The 15,943-nt window shown below is 44.9% G+C and overlaps 2 long non-coding RNA genes across 4 annotated transcripts in view; one reads left to right on the forward strand and one right to left on the reverse strand.

Annotated features, from left to right (window-relative positions):
• Nucleotides 1–3,940, forward strand: part of LOC310897886 — a 5,444-nt gene extending 1,504 nt beyond the window's left edge. For 2 of the 3 annotated variants that reach the window (XR_014582662.1, XR_014582663.1), the window contains exons 2-4: nt 1,710–1,836; nt 2,414–2,604; nt 2,790–3,940. This is a non-coding gene — a long non-coding RNA (uncharacterized lncRNA). Of the gene's footprint in view, nt 1–1,688; nt 1,837–2,413; nt 2,605–2,789 lie in introns of all 3 variants that reach the window. The other variant, XR_014582661.1, reaches the window with a different exon arrangement.
• LOC310897887 overlaps nt 3,935–15,943 on the reverse strand; it is a 60,095-nt gene continuing 48,086 nt past the window's right edge. Inside the window, exon 3 of the long non-coding RNA XR_014582664.1 lies at nt 3,935–4,057. This is a non-coding gene — a long non-coding RNA (uncharacterized lncRNA). The remainder of the gene's footprint in view (nt 4,058–15,943) is intronic.

The following is a 15,943-nucleotide window of genomic DNA, read 5'->3' on the forward strand; positions in this document are numbered from 1 at the left end:
GATTTAGTATTACAGCTTGGTAGCCAGATAAAGCTAAATCCTTAAACAAAATCCTCCTGCAGTCTCAAACCTTTCTTTAATACTCTCAGAAATGTGCACTATGTATTTTTTTCAGTGAAACCATTACATGAAAAAGTTGCTCTGTGACTGCAGGTAATAGGGATTCATAGTGTTTGATAGCTATTAATAGTCATAACATGTTATCACGAAGCACCGTGAGTGGTTACAGTGCCTTGCAAATGGAAAAACAGTGTAAATGTGACACTTTAAATGAAAAAAACAGGAGTCCATAACTTTTACTTATAGTCTGGTTTCAGTAGCAGAGAGCAGGCTAGCTTGGAGGGGCCTTTTATTATTTCTTTCCTTTCTTTGATGTGACATAGGTTTACAATTTGTTATAGGGAGAGAAACCCTTTTTACTAATTAAAGCACCATACGGAGTTGCTCTTGCTGTATTTTTAGACCCTTTCACAAGCTCATTTTCAAACACATGGCAAACTTTTCACTCCCCAGTTCTCTTATCCAGTTTCTTTGTGCAATGGCTTTGCAAAGTGCTACAAACTGGCTTAGGGCTGTAGGTTATCTGCCTGGAGGTCTGGTTCCCTGGACAGATGAAAGGGGAGAAAAATTGCAGTGAATTTTCCTATCTCCTGCTACACGAAGATGGAGAAACACAAATGGGCCAATTTCTTAGAAAAAGCTGCAATGCACAGAAAGACTCTGCAAGCTCATTATTACTAAATTTGTCATGTTGTAAGGCTGTCTACAGATGCCAAATCATTATGACATGACTTATTCTGATAAATCTCTTGGACAGGGAGCACAGATAAGTTTGGTTAAGATCAGACCACCAAATTCAAAAGCTTTTACTATTAAGTAAAATTATGCAGTGCTATTTTAACAGACATGCATTGTGGGACAAAGACGACCATTTCCATACCCAAATGTCTCTTGGTTGTAAGCACAGTTTGCCAAGCCTCCCTTGTAATATAAGCAGAGGCTCTTTCACTTACAACAGCTGTTTCAGATCTGCATGATACAGAAGCTGCGTTTGGCAATTCTGAATTTAAAAGTTTGTCAGAGTGTCTTAGGTTGTCCTTTTGGTAGTACTCAGGTACACTGTGTTTCCCTGAGAAGGAAAACCTTAAAATAAAAGGCAAAATAAATTCACTACAAAATTCACATCTCAAAACTACCTTCTGAATGAATACTCTGGGAATTGCATTTGCATGCTGTTCCAGCCAGGAATATAAAGCAAGGCAAAGCTTAAACTGGCAGTTTCCTACAAAATAGGAAGTGAGTTTGGACTGTCTTCTGGATGAAAGAAGCCTGATACCCCTTTGAAAACTCCAGTTTTATGGCCTCTAACTCAAGATGTCTTTATAAAAACTCCCTGCCTCTTGAAACTGCCAGCCTCTCTGCCTTACAATTTCCTTCCACAAGTGAGTCCCACAGCTCTCAGGGCTCTTCATGACCAGGTCGTATTTGCTTTCCTCACCTCCTTCCTGGACCAGCCTCATTCCAGATCAGCTTTTCTACTTCCTGGCTGATTCTTTCAACATCCTTCATTTGCCCTTTTTTTTAAATTATTATTTTGCTCCAGTAACAGACTTCCCTTGTGTGTGGCTTTGGCTTGGCCACGGGGGAGCATTACTGTCTCCAAGCAGATATCAAGACTTACTTTTCAGCCTGCCTTATTCCTGTGACAGAAGGATTCAGCCAAGTTTCAAAGCTTCCCTGACAGCATTTCTGTAGTCTGCAGTGCGCTCAGAGGAGAGCCTTCACCCGCTGCATGGGGACTTGTCGTTGATCTGAAGCTACCTCTGCTGAATATCAGTTAAGCATGTGTTTTTAAGCTTTTTGGCTGGTTTTGGGAACTTGGGGGAGGTGATTCAAACATGACTGGAAGGACACTTTGTGTCTAAAGATGATCCATGTCTGGAGCATCTGCTGCTAAAGTGCTGAGAAATAAATTGATACTCGATGTTCCCATCCCCTCTGTGTCACAGAGGGTGGACAAGGCTGCTCTGAAGGGCCTTGCTGAGCTACGTTTCCTTTGCTCCCCTCTGTTGACTCAGTTGCAATATGTAGGCCGCAAATTTTGTCTTCAGTCCAAAATACTATGTGGGTGAAGGCCTTCAGGATAGATTGGGTGTGCAAGGAGGCTTCTTGCAGAAAGCACAGCATATTTTCCAAGCCACGGCCTCCTGGTGAGACATGTCAGATTCCTCCCTGCTGGGTCAAAGAAATCAGTCCTTTGAAGGGATGAAAAAGTTTCACTTTGGAAAGGAAGGCTTGGTGCTGTCTTTAAACACAGCAGCTTTGCCTTTAATATTACGTGTGTATATAATGGTGCACAGAAGCTGAAGAGATTGTCTGACTCTAAACACCTTTGCTCCTGCCTTTTTCCCAGGGGAAATCATAAGCACTGGCCTGTGCTGCTTCACGCACCTTCCTCGCCTGGAGGCAAATGAAGCCCATCAACATGGAGCTCCAGCAAGGTGCCGTGCTTCACTTTTTATTGCACTCTTCATGGAGACTGGAGAGCAAAATCACCAGCAGGTTTCTACCTTTGTGGTATTCCTGCTCCAGGAGAGACATTGGGTAAGAGACCAACAGAGGGCCCTTCCCACCCGCATTGGGAGTCCATGAACTTCCTCACACGGGCCACAGAAATGCCCAGGATGGAGAGATCCCTGCACTTCCCTCTGCGTGGAGGCTGCCAAGCAGCCCAGGCCTTGACACTGACGTTCCTTTCTCTTCTTTGTTGATTGGAAATATCTCCTCAGCTTGCCTCTTGCAAACGCTGCATCTGTTGGAATGCTGCACGGTCAGAAAAGACACCCACCATGCCTGAATGGATATTGCTGGGGCTTGCTGCCACTTCATCGCAGAGCAAGGACTGAAATTTGACATATTGAAAGCTGAAGGAAAAGCTCTCTGGGCAAAGCAGTCCAGGGGAAGGGAGAGAAGAAGAGATGCTGAAAGCCTGAGGCTGTGGTGGAAGCACTGTTAGCTCCAATGAACCGTAACTGAAGAGGGAAGAGAGGAGCAAACAGATATGCTGGGTAAAAATCCCCTCCCACACACCCCATCGAAACTTTTATCCTACACAAAGCCACATTGTGTAGCTTTTGTGTAAGCCAAAGCTTACATTGCTCCTTTCTGTGATCTCCTCCTGGTTATGAACTGTAGTGTTTGGCCTGGGGTTGCTTTCAAACCTTCTTTCTTTTTCCTTCGCACTTCCTCAGCCCAAGGAGCCAGACTTCCTTCCACCCCAGACCCCACCATACATTTCCAGACCTTCTCCCCTTCCAGCAGCTGCCTCTCCTTTTTAATTTTATTCTTAGACCTACACCACAGCTGTCTTTGAATACCAACCTCAGGGCCTAGTGTCAGCACCCTTTGCTGTCACCACTGCTGCTAAAGAGATTTGCTTCAGTCTCTGACTCAGGACTTTTTTTCATCTTGCATGAAGAGACCACTTCAGACTCTGAGAGGACCCTGTACTACTTAACAACACAACCTGTTATTCATAAGGCATAAAAACTGGGGCATTTGTGCCATTGGGTTGGAATACAGAACCCTATTTGACTCTATTCTCAGAAGAGCTAAATAAAGATTTTTTGTCAGGTAGGCCCCAAAAAGAGATTTTAACCCTGCTGTGACCAGAAATAAAACAAGGCCTCCATGGTTTATTTCCACAGTTGCTTTTCAAGGGCCAGTAGTTTTCACTGTTTGCGTTTAATTAGGGAGCTGTGCAGATGACACTGCCATATCCCTCCGTTCGCTGTGGTGAAGGACACTGCTGGTACATGAAGCTGGGCTCCTAATTAGCACTTGCTTCTGAGGGTTGTAAAAGAGCTGTCACTTACAAGGTGGCAGACAACATCCCAGGGCCGTGAGCAGCTGGGTGCTGCCATTGAGCCAACACCTTCACTGTGGCCTCTTCACAAGGCACAGATCTCCTGAGAGTGGGGATCCATTCCTACAGCTCCCTCCTCTGCCGTTCCCCATCAGATGGAGGCCGCATCTGTATGGCAATACACCAGCAATGCTGGCAGCGAAAAAAAAAAAAAGAAAAAAAAAGAGTTGCCAGGCAAATCTGAGCAGTGGGAGGATTTTCATATCCTGTGGCCACCTGGCCTGCTGCATGCAACTCTCCTTCATCTCTCTCCTTTGAGGGCTTTCAACCCCTCTTCTCCACCTCCGTGCTTCCCCTTTCACGGCTTTATCTATTCTTAGGGCAAAGTTGCCTCTATCTCACTAGCTCATTCCTTACCCTTCCACATGGGACAACCTCACTGTATATATCCCCAGGTGCAAACAGTGAGCACAGCTGGCTCAGCAGCAGCAACTTCCAATGCTCCACAAAAACACCTGCTTTCTCTATGCTGAAGGTGACCACGCATCTATCACTGAGGTGATAAAGGGGGATTAAGCTCCCTGAGAGAGACCGGCATGTGAGACACAAAGCCCACCAGTATGGCCGTTCCATGGGCTGGCCATGCCCCATGTGCTCAGCAAGCTGGTGACACACGGTGGCTCCTGGAGGTGCTGTCAAAGTATTAACGCTGCACAAAAATAACCAAATTGCTGCAGGCTTCAGCCACCGAAAGCTAAAAGTGGGAGAATGCAGTATTTACGGTTAACGTGCTATTTTTGCACTGTATTTTCAAAAAGAAACAGCGGTACCAAGGCCCTGGCTCCATCTCTGGCACCATCTAAGTAAACCGAGGCAGGAGGGTTTTGTACAAAGCTATGCTCTATCCCAGCTGGGTGCCAGCTCACGGTGGTCATCCAGCCTGCAAAAGGCAGAGCCTGGCAGAGCCTAGCATAGGTTGGCTGTAGCTTGGGCTGGACCACGATCACGTTCCTTCTCCACCCCTGCATGAGCTTAGCTGGGGAGGTGTGCATAGAGACTGCAGCCTTTTTGATGGGGAGCTGGGGATGTGTGGAAATCGCAGCTGAATGAGAGAACTGTGGCAGAATTTGTGGAGGGGAAAGGACATGGATGGATAGAGAACAGCTAGCCTATTAAAAGAAAAGGATGGTATGTAAAAACGTCTGTGACTTCTGGTAGAAAGGTGAGGGGATAGAGGTCTGGGGATAGAAGCGACCCAGAGAAGGGGTAATAGCAATTAAAACCCAATCACCTGGACTGATGGACGGGCTGATAGTAAAGACAAGAGCAATGACATGCTGGAAAGCCCTCCCTTACTATATTGCTCTGCAGTCTGGAAGCAGAAATAGGAGAGGCAGGATTCTCATGCTCCTTCAGTCCAGCCACACTAGAGGAAATCAATTGCCCAGCAATCACGCTGCTTGGTGCTGGCTGACACAGGCTACAACCCATGTAGCCGACAGGTTCCCAATGCCAGTGAATAGAATAAAACACAATAGAGCCCTCTGCAGTAATCTGTATTTTGCTAGATCTGAGATAATGTTTAGCACTGTGGCTGACAGGAGGAAAAAAATGAAAAAGCCCAAACAGCTTTAATAATAGATTTTGGAGGACTTTGAATTGTCAAAGACATTTTCTAGTGACAGTTTGTCTGAATCATATTTGGCACTGGTAATATACCACATCTCCTGTCATTCTTTTAATTACTTTAGAGCCTTTTAAAGGAGCATTTTAAAAATTAATTAAGAACACCTCTGCTTTCAGACCAAGCATGAGAAAATAAAATATCCCCAGCTGTTGCATTTTAAGTGGCAGATTGTCCTGGTGCTGCAGATAAGCTTTCTGAACAAACAGCATGCCAACACCAGAACAATCCCCAAAGATAACTTAATTTTGTATCCATTTAAAGGTTTGGGAAGGGAAGTGTAACATATTTGAATTTAAGGAGACAAAGGCCTCAGTTAACTAATTATGTTACCAGAAGTCTGCACAAAATGGATTGGTTCCACTCATTGCTGATTAAAGCTTGAAAAGAAAAGAAAGCTACACCACAGCTGAGTGTAGCCTAAGGTAGAAATGACTTGCAGAAGATTTCTTGTGTACAAAACCAGAGGATATGAACTCTTTGGAAAGCAGGAGAAATACCAATAATTTTGGATTTATATTAGAGCTGAACGATATTTTTTGAGCTATTTACCTGAAGAATTTCCTTCTCTGCCCAGCATCTGAACACTTTTGTGGTGTCTGGCAGCCATATTCAGGAAATTTATTCAGGTGCAGGTTTGGGGGTTGGTGGAACGGTGTTTTCTCTTCTACACTTGAGCTGTTTTGCTTGGTTATAAATGGTCAGCAACATCCTGGCAGGGTAGGCATGAGTGAATCTAGGGAATGTACTGAAATTCACTGTGAACAAGTAAAGATGATTATTTGCTGAAGATGCATTCCTGGACATCCAGGAAGCGTGTGTGTGTGATGGGGACCTGCAAAGGGCCTAGCTAGGACCTCATACAACAGCATCTGTCCCACTGATTCAGCCTTAGTCCATCTCATACATGGATGCAGGTACAGGACTGGTTGCAGCAAGAGTGAAGAGGGGAAACCTGGAGGTTCACTGGATGAACAGCTTCAGTCCTGACACTCTCAGTGCTGTTGTGGAGGGGCGTGGTGTGAAAACACAGCAGCAGGGGAGACAGCAAATGCTGCAAATGTTTTCAGAGAGGAAGGCTCAAGCATCTCCTAGCACACCTCCAGCAGCTGCTGTGAACCACCTGCCCACCAGGAACGCCCCTGGGGCAAAGGTGCCTTGTGTCTCAGCTCCTTGGGCCATGCAAATCAAACCAGGCTAGCCGAGCAATTTTCAAACTACATGGGATTAAACCCAGAGGCTAAAGGCATTACCCCAGAGCACCTTTTGCTGCCCAGCTGCAGCACCGGGCTAGCTGAGCAGCCACTGCAACCCTGCTGCTCTTGGGATCCCTCCCACAGGCAGAGGAGAGAGGAAGCGAACAGAAGGAACTCCCCCGACATCGTCATGCCTGCTGCAGAGCATGACAGATCAGAGCTGCTGATGGTAGGGAGCCAGTGTGGGAAGTGTTTCCCTTTCTCTTCTGTAAAAAGAAAAATTAAATAATAACGAGCCAGACCTGGAGCTCCAGCTCACTAGTGCTGTCCGTTAAACATGTCAGCCAGTGCATGCAGCATGTGGCCCATCATCCCTTCCCTCTGTGGGACAACTCTGCTTTAAAGGTGTAGTTTTTGTTTGTTTGTTTCATTTTCTCCTCATAGCACTGATAAACCCCCAGCCTGCAATATCAGGAACACTTTTCTTCCAAAGGAGGAGGCCAAACAACTGGGTTAAAGTTACATCTACCCTCAACCCGTCTGACCATGAAGCAGGGTCTATGCATGTTATGTCCCTGGTGATGACTTAGTTGAAATCAACTGCAGGTGAAATCAATGGCAACTAGCTTTCAAATAGCCTATTTGCAAAGGTAATACATTAGCTCACTGAAGAGGGACAGCTACTTTTTTTTTTTCCTTCTGATTCTCTGAGCCGAGGCTTCCTCCCCTCTCATCTCAAGTGGGGAACATATTAAGAATGTCAGTTTCCAAGATATATTTAATTCTTGACCAAGAACCGCCCAGTAGATAGGGAGAAGAGGAAAAAGAATTGTATTACTTTTTCATTTTCTAAAGGTAAGAATACCCTGTCTCCTACGCTCAACCTGTTCTCGTTCATTTACCCTGTGAAGAGCAAAACAGCAACCAGGCAAATAAAAACTCTGTCCTGAAAACAGCTGCCAGCTAGCCAATCCCTTGCTTAACTTAGTGGGAACAGTTGAGGAGCTTCCACATAAAAGGCTCCCCTCTATCGAAAATGGCTTGATCTGATCATGGTTGGATTCAAGATGCTTTTCTTTCCTGAGCTACGTTTGAAGCTGGCTGTGCTCTAACTGAGAGGTTGGACCAGAGATCCCAACCTGCAAAAACTCTAGGATTTTATGTTTTCAAAGCTAGATTTTCAATGCTGGAGGGCCTTTCCTTCAGAATTTTTGTATATTGCAAGTAGAACTGAAGCATATTTAAACTATCTTACCTCACAGTATTTCCTTCTGCGTAACCCCCCTTCCCACTCTAGTACTATTGTTTTAACTTACCCCTGGTGACATTTACTTAGTGAGCTCAGTTTAGAGGTTCAGAATCATCAATAAAATAACATTTTTTTTTGGCCCAGCTTGAATGGGCAGGCCAATGAATAACTTAAGGTGACTCCCTGTCCTGCTGAGGACTGTGCTAGCCATAGCTTAGCCCCTACAGATCTGGTTCTCTTTGCCCCCTCTGGGTGCACATCTAGTGACTCTTAACTGTGTTCAGATGTCCAAAACTGCAACGGAAACAATCCACTCCTTTAAGCACAGGCCCTTCATTCAAGTGTGCAGAAGTGTTTCTGCCACCATAGCCATCTGTGCAGCCACCCAAGGGGCTTCTCCTCAAACCAGAAAGCTGTAGCTATGGCACTGATGTAGAGAGGGAAGCAGGTCCCATCACCACTAGTACTGAGGTTCCTTGGTTAGACTTGGCCATGCAGTGTGTCAATGGCTAGATGGGGCAGGGTCTACTAAGCCCTTCTTGGGCCCATGTGTTCATGGGGTATAAATTTCAGACCTTCAGGTCTCCTTGTTTCTAAGGTTTGTGGTGGCACAACTGACCCAGCACACACATAAAGCTTTCCCTTCGCAATCTGCCATCAAAAGCTTGCTGCCAGTGTCACTAAAGTCTCATTAAAGATGGCAGTTACTTATTTATCTCTAATTGGCAGCAAATAGCAAGGAAAATGAACAAAACAACCTCAGTTATTTTGCTGGTTTATCAACAGATGTTTTGAGGAGAGCCACAAATAACTCTAGCCCTGAACTAAAACCCCTCCATGACGTCACTGGAGAGCTCTACCTGTTCTGCTGCTGGCTACACCGTGTTTCTGAAATAAATATGTTCAGGTTTAGCTCATATCACTGCAGCAACGCTCTCAGCCAGCTGGGAGGCTGATAAGAAAAGGAGGCAATAATTTACAGAAAAAGCTGAGTATTTCTGTTCAAAAGCATCCATGCCATCCTTGGAGCTGCTGCACTCTTACCTGAAGGCTTGATTGTCTGATGCAGTTTGGAGTCACGTCAGTTAACTATAAACTTTAACTAATTGCTATATATAGAGCGTGCTTGAAGGTCTATTGCTGGAAATGTTAGCAACAGCTCAAGAGAGTCATCCCGCTTGCCTTTTTTTTTTTTTAATTTCTTTAGTGCTGTTGCTCTGTGCAAGCCTTTCCCTGCGTGACCTTGGCTCTCAGAATGAACAAGGTTAAAGCAAATAAATGAAAGGCTCTTTGAAGGTTATTGCGAAAATTGATCTCAGAAAGAGCTAGAGATTTCCTGGTTGTCATAAAGCATCCAGAAACATCTCTGGAGAGGCTCTTACCCCGCTGTGGTTTCCACACATTGACTCACATGATCCCGTGTGGGCTCAGATGAAATGCAGCCGTCTTGAATTCTGCAGTGATATATCTACGGGCTGAGGAAGAGTGCTGCATCAGTAGGGAGTATTGCTTCATCAGATGCATGGGTCTGCAGGCCCAGGACAGTGTTAAACAAGCTGAAATTTTTCAGGGCACCTAAGAGATCTGGGACCTCAGCTCTCATTACAATACAAGGATTTGAGCATCCGCAGTGCGTGAATTGCCTTGAAACTGCAGCCCCCACTTTGCTTATGGGTCATAGGATAAGGAAGTCACAGGGCCAGACTTTTCATTTGCATTATCTTGCTCCGAGCCTCCTCTACTTGCAAAGAAGGGATGGGATGGGATTTTCCATTTGCTGAGTGTCATCCTAACTTGACTGCTCCAGGGCCAAGGGCAAAGCCCTTTGTTGAGCTCTTTTACACCATGAGCTGCTCTGCGCTGGCAGACACTGAAAGGTTTACAGGTTACCCAAAGGCTAGGTCCGTAATGGCACATCTATACAGTATTACAGGTTCTGGGAGAAATATTTCTCACAACTCCTCTTTGGTTTGGATTACAGAGACAGTAAATGATTCATGGTTACAACCTAGAGAGGCTGGTTTTGGCTAGAGCTGTTGTGCTGCCTTACAAACAAGCAAATTTGCTGAATGACATCTGGCCAGAAAGGGGTAAGGCCAGAGCATGGAAAACAGGGACAGGTCTCTCTTTGCGCTGGTGATCTGGGGTTATCAAGGGAGGAAATGCTGCCTCTGTCCTCCTGCTGTTGTGTAGTGTCTCTCTCTTGCTGTATGAAATCCTCTTAAGCCTGTTGAAACTGGAGCACAGCAGCACAGCTCTCTCACGCATTTTAATGCAGATTCACTTACCATCGATTAACCGTTCAGAACTGCTTTGATTTCAGGTGCATGTCTCTTTGTTAAGCACTTGTGAGTGTCAAATTGATTTAGCTACAGTGCTCATTTATATATTTCTCTGGAGCAGAAGTTAACCCACGAGACAGAGCCTTTAGAGGAGTCTCTGTGGAAACTCTGGATAAATGACAGGAGTCAGGCTGCAAGGTAAGGATTGCTGCCTGGCAGGGAGCTGAGCGAAGCTTGTGAGTCACTCTGTGTGCTGAAATGCTGGAGATTTCAGCCTGGAAGCAGGAAAGGCCAGCCTGCACGTGAGCCACTGTGCTGGATTTACAATCCCACCTCGCAGGAGCCTGTACCAGCAAACCCTCTGAAAGTCTGGGCAAAGCTTTTCCCTTAGCAGCACCTTACACCCAGGTCTTGGAAAAGTGTGCCTGATGTCCTTTAGCAGGCTAGTACTTAGCTCGAGGAGGGAAGACCCAAATATCTACTTGGGGAAAAACAGGTGGGAACAGCCCTATCTGAATGTTTCCCTGGCTGGCTGCCCATCTCCACTGTTTTGCTGCTGTTCCAAAAGTGCTGGTCTTTACTTGGTCCTTACTACCTGCCCAAGGCTCCCAGTGGATCACTTAGTAGTTTTTGACCAGAAATCATCAGAAAGCCTACTTGACACAAAAAATTTGCTGTAGGAGAAGTATTAGAAGTGCTACTGTGGTTTGATAAGAACTTAAGTTTGACATGCTAAAGGTGTTAGCAGTTATAAAGAGGATGGCACCTCCTTTCCCAGCACTGTTCACCCTAAGAAACACGAGTCATTAGTCACCTACCTTTAGTACTGCTTCAAATAAAGTATAGTCTGGAAAAAGTACGGTCTTCCTTTACTTACTCATTTAGAAATGGCTTTGCTTATTCCCACCTCAATTTAATTTGCACTATATATGCGTTTTGGAGCCCTCACCATCAGCTTGCATCTGAATAAAAAAATAGCTGTTTCCTCAGCCTGCCAGCTGACACATCTCCCATTTCAGGCACACAGCCAGCCTTCCACACCTTCTGTTCAGGAGATGCGTTGCCCACCCTGAAAACAGGTGTCGTGGCTGTATGTCCGTGCAGGATCCATACGAGACAATTTGTGCAGGATTGTCCCTGGTACACTGTCCCTAAGGTGCTGAATACAACACAGACTGGAGGTACTGCTGAGCTTCGTTGAGTCAGATTATGGCACTGCTTCACAATCTCCAGACATCGCTTATATTGCTACTCCCCACAGGAGAATGCAGAGGTCACTGCCAGCTCTAGGGGGACAAAGAAATTGTCCCCTCCAAATAACTGCTCTGAGTTTATACAGCAGCACTGTTGTGTCTTGCAAGAACTTTTTCTGCATGTGACACATTTATAATTTCACTTTTTGGAAGAGAAAAGCAAGCAGGGAGAAGTCAAAACCCTTATCTCAACTATTAGGCAATATCAAGACTAACAAGACTTGTTCCCGGGATCTGAACCACCATAAGGGAATAAACTTTGAGGGGAGGGTCCATCCCTCTTTTCTCTGCATTCCTTCCCAAGCCCGCAGGTGATTCCTCAGAGGAGCCACTCATTATTGCACGTGGCTTCTAAATCAGACCAGTAGTAAGTACCAACCACCAGCTAACTCACCAGAGTTTGCCTGTGCCTTGAAAAACATGCCAGCTGAAAGCATGTGATAACTGCTTTAGTCATTGCTCTGGGTGGAATTTCTCTTGGGAAATCTCCTTTCCAGTGCACTCTTCCCAGCCATGCTGTGTGCACAGGCCTCAGTACTCTGCACCATGTGGGGAGGGGGCCTTCGCCTGCTCCATCAGCGAGAGATTTTTCCTCTTCCTCCCTGAGGCTGACTTTTCTTCTTGCTTTGCCTCATTTCCTTGTCTCCTGAGTCCCAAGCTGAAATCCCCATCAATGCTCCAAAAAGTGTACACAAAATGGACCAGCTTATTGGAAAAATGCCACTCGGAGAGTTTTCTGCCTCCACAGTTGTTTCTTCTGCCTTCACATGAGTCCCTCTCTGGGTGCTTCATTAGTTCTTTCAGGCAGGCAGAATTTCCATCTTATTAGCTGGAAAAAATGCTTCTTCAGCCAAGATTTCCAGAACGATGATTTACACAACAAAACCAGCAAGCCCTCACATTTTATAGCAGCACGTTAAAAAATCCATTTTCTGTAAGGTGGAAGAAGATATTATGCAAGAGGGCAAAAATCCCTTTGAAATCTCCTTGGTGGACCCACAATCTACTTGGTAAGCTATTTAAAAATCAGCACTTATAAGGTATGTGTCAGCCTCCAAATATACTAAGTGCCTAATTAGAGGTTTTTGCAGTGAGTTGCGATGAAGGCCGTGTGTTTCTGTTCCCTGCTCAGGCAATCCTAGGCAGGTGAGCACTGAAGGAGATGATGCAGATACAACCATGTTTCCCCCAAATTGTGAGAGGATTTGCTAGAGCTGACTAGAAATTTGTGGGGAGAAAAGAGCAGGAGCCTTTTACGTCAGTCCTAGAAGAACACCACACTTCTGATGGATGCCATGGTTTGGCAGGCCAAGGTCGGCGTTATTCTGACACTGGCCTGCTCTTGAGACCCCTCTTCTGTATTGAAAAGACAAGCTACATATTTGTGCTGCTGTTAAACGTGGAGGGGTTTTAAAGAGACCCATTAAATTAAATGACATAGTTCTGCACAAATTCACAACAAACACAAGAGAAATAGCTGGTATTCCACCATCTTTTAGTCATGGCAGGTATTAAAGGGACAAGACTAGAAATGAAAGCAATACAGCTTCAGAAAACTCTTCCCGTAGGAAATCCTCGCATTTTATATCTATCGAAATACCAAACTGGATCCAGAGAAAAACACTTCTTCGTCCCTTGACCTTGAATTTTAGATTCGTTTGCACCAGATATGTTGAAATTTACTGAAAGATATTCCATTCAAATGAAAAAACGAAACAACAACAAAACCAAACACAGTTACTTTTCCTTCCATAGTTTGCTTTGTTTCAACTCAAAGCTACTTGCTCACTTATTTCTGCAGATATTGGGAAGGGAAATACCAGCTTGTCATGACAAATCACGGCACTTCATTGCCAGAACAAACATCCTGTCCATGCCACTGTAACCATAATACATCAAGCTCTGTCAATGTGTAAACTTTTTGGAAAAAATCTATCATTTTCCTCCTCTCTCTGGAGAACAATGCAGATTAGTTTGCATTGAAGATTAGCATCAGTTATAAGACACATCTGTCCACAAGGGAGATGGAGATAATATTTCTTCTTCATTTCAGATAACAGTAGGAACCATTAGGGCACCTTGTATTTTATATATATATATATATATTTATTTTTTTTTTCTATTTGCTGATTTAAACTCCTTGTTTCAATAAGCTGCACTGCTCATGGTCAGTGAGAAGGCAGTGGAGAAGGGTTTGCTGGGAGCCCTGGACTCCTGTGTTCTGAACTGCTATGGAGATCAAACAAAAACGAACATCTGCTGTTGAAATTCTTTCCCATTATTTTTCGAAATACATTCTTATTTCAGGAGGTTCCAAGCAACCATCCTTTTTTAGCTGGAACACAAGAAGTATTTCCGAAAACATCTGGGAATTGACAAGACAATACAAAAGAACATATTTAAGAATAACTAATCATTTATAATTAACTACAGCTGCCACTGTGCACAAAGACACAATACTAGTTAAAAAAGACACACGCACACGATCATATAACCAAATCATCCCTGTAAATATGCAAAGCCAGGAGGTAAGGTGGCTATAACTCACATTTTATGCATCATTTAAGAATATCTGGCTGTCTGTGGGAAGCAGGTCAATCCACCTGCTCCAGAAAAGTGCAAGACTTTGCAAAGGACAAAGAGGTGGATCAAAGTGAGGAGTTTTATCTTGATCATATCGCATCGCTGGTACAGTCTCTGTACCAAGAAGAAGGTGGTACCTGACATAGGTCTAGTATAAAGAGCGTATCACATTTTCTGGATTTTTTTTTTTCATTCTTAAAAAATGTATTTCTCAAATGAAAAGTCCATACCTGGTTTTAGCTTTCAATCAGTCACGGAACCAGATGGAACACTCTTCACATTTGCAATGAAATGCTCCATTTAAAAACAAACAAACAAACAAAAAAACAACCCACAAACCAACAATGATTATGATAATTTGGGAAAGAGGCTACCATCAATTCAACCAGTTCCTTCCACAGAAGCCCACCGGCATCTCTTAATCTCTCCTGGGAGTAATGGACAAGCCAATAAACCAAGGACTGGAAGCAAAGAAAAGTAATTCATAAACATACTGCTGTGTCTTTCCTGTATCAGCAGAGAAAATGAGGAATGCCATGAAATTCTTAAGTTGTGGGCAGTCATGTGAAACCACTCAAAACACAGGGTGTGTGGAATTCCACGTATTGTGCTCAGCAGATATTAGTGGAAAAATCAGTGTCTGGTCCATTTAAAAGGCCTTTTGATGCATCTCACCTCCTCCATTTGTTTTATGAACCCTGAAATATAACTTTGTATCCTCTCTGATTATTCCCCAAAATCCTTTCCAGGGAGATTTTCACCTAAACTTTCCCTAGAACTTCTCTTGCATGGGATGCCTGCTCCCGGCTGCTTTGACGGACCATTAACGTCCTGGGAAAGAAACCTCTCAGCTCTCTCACCCCCTTACCATCATTTTTTTTTTCCTTTCCCACATTTAGGACATCCACATCTTCTACCACACCTGGCAGGGCTCATGTCTTGAGTAACGGCAGAAAACTGCGTTTTCCAGAGCAGCACCATGGATATCTGATCTCGCAAAACTAATGCAAAGGAAAAAATAATAATGTTGGTACCTCTAGGAAAACTCTGTGGCTGAAAATGGCAGGGGCCACCTCTGGATGTGGGTGGTCTATAGTCAATAGTGTAGGTAGAAATGAAGCAGAGCGGAGGAGCATAAGGCAAACTCCAATTTGTTGATCCGGGCTGCAGTGGCAATGAGAACTGCCGACTCAGCTGTCCCCAGTGCATGCTGCTCGCAGCTGGTTTGTGGCTCCCTCTTGCTCCTGAGGGAGGGTTATTTTCCCTTTACCATCAGTGTGTCCAGGGCTGGACAGGGGGTCCTTCACCACCCAACCCCTGGGTGGTGCAAGGACCTGGCTTGCAATCCAGTGTTTCCCCCTGCCAACGCCAGCTGGGGCTAAACTTGCAAAGATTGGCTATGGAGCACGCTAGTTCATAGCAATTACAGATGTGCTGGTGGGAGGGGGTCTCTGCAGGTCTCTCGTCCAACCTCGGGCTGAGGCTGGGACTACCTGCAGCGCTAGGTCAGGTTGGTTGCGTCTTTGCCTTGGAAACTTCCACAACTTAAGCCCACACAGATGCTTTACTCCTTGGCTCTAGAGAGGGGAGAGGACTAGGTAAGGCCTTTCTGTAGAGACACCACAGTAATTCACCACGGAGCACAAGTCCTCCACTGTCGTGTGTCATAACAGAACCCCATGGGGAAAAAGTCCCAGCTGTTTTTATCTCCCTGGAAACCTGTGGTCTCATCTGCTCAAGAACTTCTTCATTCTCACCACAGCCACTGTCTGCTTATCACACGCAGGAGGCATCGCAGCAAGACAGTCTCCGTGCCAATTTGCAAGGGAGG

This window comes from Anser anser (genome assembly GCF_964211835.1).
Source record: "Anser anser genome assembly, chromosome: 3".
NCBI classification, from domain to species: Eukaryota; Metazoa; Chordata; class Aves; order Anseriformes; family Anatidae; genus Anser; species Anser anser.